The 3159-nt window shown below is 43.3% G+C and overlaps 1 long non-coding RNA gene across 1 annotated transcript; it reads left to right on the top strand.

Moving 5' to 3' along the window:
* LOC123147089 (uncharacterized) lies at window positions 1-2940 on the top strand. The gene is made up of 3 exons (XR_006473049.1): window positions 1-387; window positions 845-945; window positions 2846-2940. It is a non-coding gene; the product is annotated as an uncharacterized lncRNA (long non-coding RNA).
* Window positions 2941-3159: the final 219 nt, after the last annotated feature.

The following is a 3159-nucleotide window of genomic DNA, read 5'->3' as shown; positions in this document are numbered from 1 at the left end:
CGTGTGTCGCCGCCCCACGCCCGGCTACCGCATGCACCAGCCACACCGCAGGTCGCCGCTCACGGCAACTACGCACACACACGCAGCAGCCACCGTCGCCCCGCGAGCTTCGCCTGGCCGCGCACTGCCGCAACCACACGTGAGCTTTTCTGACACCCACCGCCCACGGTCGACCTGCGAACCACACACGCACCGTCGCGAAGTGTTGATTGATCCCCTCCATGGCCTCGTGCTCGCCGTCACAGCTCGTCGCCCTGGGGACGGAGAGGGGCAAGATCCGTGGAGCTGCGCATGGGGTCAGCATATCGTCCTCCTGCTCCTCAATTCTGGTCGGGTATCGTTTGGTCCGTGCGGCAGAGATGGTGAATTCCTCCTTGGGTGCCCCAGGTTCGGTTCCTTTGCTTCGCTTGCTGTTTCTGGTTGTCGTGTGTTTGTTCTGCCTGAATTGAGCTTCTCTGTAGAGTAATGAGTTCCTGGATTGATGGTAAGGAAGTAGAAACATGTACTTGAATACTTGACTTGTTTCTTACTAAGAATAGTGGTCAAATTTGGGATTGTTCGCTGAAAAAATATAACTTTTTATTAATATTGTTGTCTAGGTTGATGGATTGGTGCATTTGTTGTGCCTGACAGAGAATTTCTAATTTTGATAATTTGGCAGATACATTATCTTCTCCTTTTGGATGTTTGTGAATTCCGACATGTCCAATGGGAAAACAAATGCTCAGTTTAGTGACTTCACCTCAAATTCGGTTTTACCTGTTGAATGAGCAGGTTGTGATTTATCTTCAATTTCTCACAGTGGCCACTTACCTGCTGTAAAACTCTTGTTTCCTTTGTGCAGGGTGGTGCGGCCTTATATTTCAAGAAATAAAATCTTATGGTTACATGCTATCAGTTAAGGTGAATCCGTGAAAGGCCGCTTGAATTGTATGCCTCGCTCAGGTAATGATTCCTTTGTGCAGAGAGCTCTTCTTGATGGCCCCATAAGTAGTAATTAATTTGCTACTCAGAAAAAGCAGTGGCTATTTGTGTTATGGGACACTGATTGCTTCTTGTGTTAAAATGACGATATGGCTTTATTTATGCGAAATAATCATCCATGTATTTAAAGGTCATCCAAGTACATATTTAGAACCTGTTAGGGCCCTTCTCTAGTATGACCAGGCATTAGTTGACAAATGAATATACATCAAAGAGCGTATGACCAGGTATTAGTTGACAAATGAATATACATCAAAGAGCGCCACTTTACTTGCAGTGCTTCGAGCCTTGTAGGCCTCGACATAAGTCCCTTGGCCAAGCTTCACAATGATGCCTAACAAACTATTTCACAAACATCTTTGTTAAATGATAAAAGCAACAGTGCAAGTAAATAAAGTCATTTTCCCATGTATAAACTGACTTCTTCCAACTGCCCAAAAATGGAGTACTAATACACAGAGAAGGTGTATAATTGTTAAAGCCACTTTACAAATTATTTTGGGAACAGATTAAACATAACATACGATATACACCGGTTGAATGGGTATTATACATGTCAGGAATTACCAACAGTACTTCTTCTTCTTCTCTCAAAGCTGTCAAGAAAATACAGCCAAATAGAAAGTTAGAAGGATTTTGAGCTCTAAACTCCAGGTATCAATCCACTTGACTGTCTACCGATCTCCGGCCAATTAATTTATGAATCAACGGATTTATCTATAAGGGAGTAATTATCTGTAAGATAGGACTTGTTTGCATTCATTTCATAGATAATAAATCTGTAAAGAGAAGTTAGGAGGCAGCATACATATCTGAATATTCACACTTCATATACAGCCACAATATATCGTTGATTCAGAGGTAGGACAGAAGACCGCCCGGCCAGATCTCCATATAGCTGCAAAAAGGTTGAATAATTTGTGAACTCCGTCAGACAGTAATATTAAAAATTCCTTGTTTTATTGATATATTCACATCTAGAGGAAGGAGATACATGTCAACAGGGGAGGAAAAGCAACCATCAATTGTGCTAAAGTTACCTCTCCAAAGTGGCCTCAGTCCAAAGACACTCTCTGTAGTAAAATTTAGAACACAAAACTGATGAATGCTCTGTGAAGTAAAATCTAAAACACATAAAATGGCACGGGAGGTGTGGAGCCCGTCCATCTTATTTAGATGATCTCCAAAAGAGTAGTGTTTTCGTCCTCTTGTGGAGATTTAAAATGCAATTACCCTAAAAAGTGAAGTTAACTGGTGGGTGAACACATGCATTAAGTAGATCCAACTTCATTAGTTTTGAAAAATAAACCAATTCCCTTTTATGATAATTTTATACTTCATATTTGTTTAGACATTGTCAATTCAATTTTTGGTACGCAATAGAGCTAAAAAAGGAACTGTTTGTACATCATACATATATGCATGATATTATAAACCATTGCGAGATTTCTTTTGTTATTGAAATGCTCCCTATTGTGAATTTAATAACAGTTTAGGATAAAGTAGTGGATCCCTAGCTGATGGTGAAAAAACACACCCTATTCCTATTGAGCTGCCTAGAAAGAAGCAGCCCCAAACACACATCATAGACACGTAATGTAGGGTACACTTCATAAGTCAAAACCAGTATTATACGCGTGCTAATACATTAAGTGCTAGAACAAATCACATCACATGTCACCAAAAGCAAAACCTATTCATCCAAGGACCTTTCCTATTGATCTTGGAAGCGTCTCCCTGCTTGCGGAGATATGCATGATGGAGAGTGGAAGGTTTCTTTTTAAGAAGTTATAGAGAGAGCAGTGACCCTCACCTAGCTAGCACACACACGGACTAACTGTACATACCCACCACACAGCAGCAGCATACTACTGCTCCTGCGCATGCAGATGGCGCAACAGCAGGCTGCGCGAGCACACACGCAGGCAGCAAGGTGCATAGACAAGAGAGGGATGAGCACACAACCTTGGTGCGCTTGCCATCGAGGTGTTCACCCGGGGGCGGAGAGAATCTCCTCGCGTCGCCTTCAGCGCTAACCTACCCGAGGCAACAGTTTCCCTGAGCAAAGACGTGGACCAGAGACTTCAAGGTGCCAACGGCAGGCGCGAGGTCGCAGCAGTCGTGACCTCGAAGTGGCGGCAGGTTGGGAGGGCCACCGCTGCTCCGTGGTGTCCG

This window comes from Triticum aestivum, chromosome 7A, assembly GCF_018294505.1.
Source record: "Triticum aestivum cultivar Chinese Spring chromosome 7A, IWGSC CS RefSeq v2.1, whole genome shotgun sequence".
Taxonomy (NCBI): Eukaryota; Viridiplantae; Streptophyta; class Magnoliopsida; order Poales; family Poaceae; genus Triticum; species Triticum aestivum.
The sequence above is the reverse complement of the archived record's forward strand: the minus strand, read 5'-3'. Positions and strand labels throughout refer to the sequence as shown.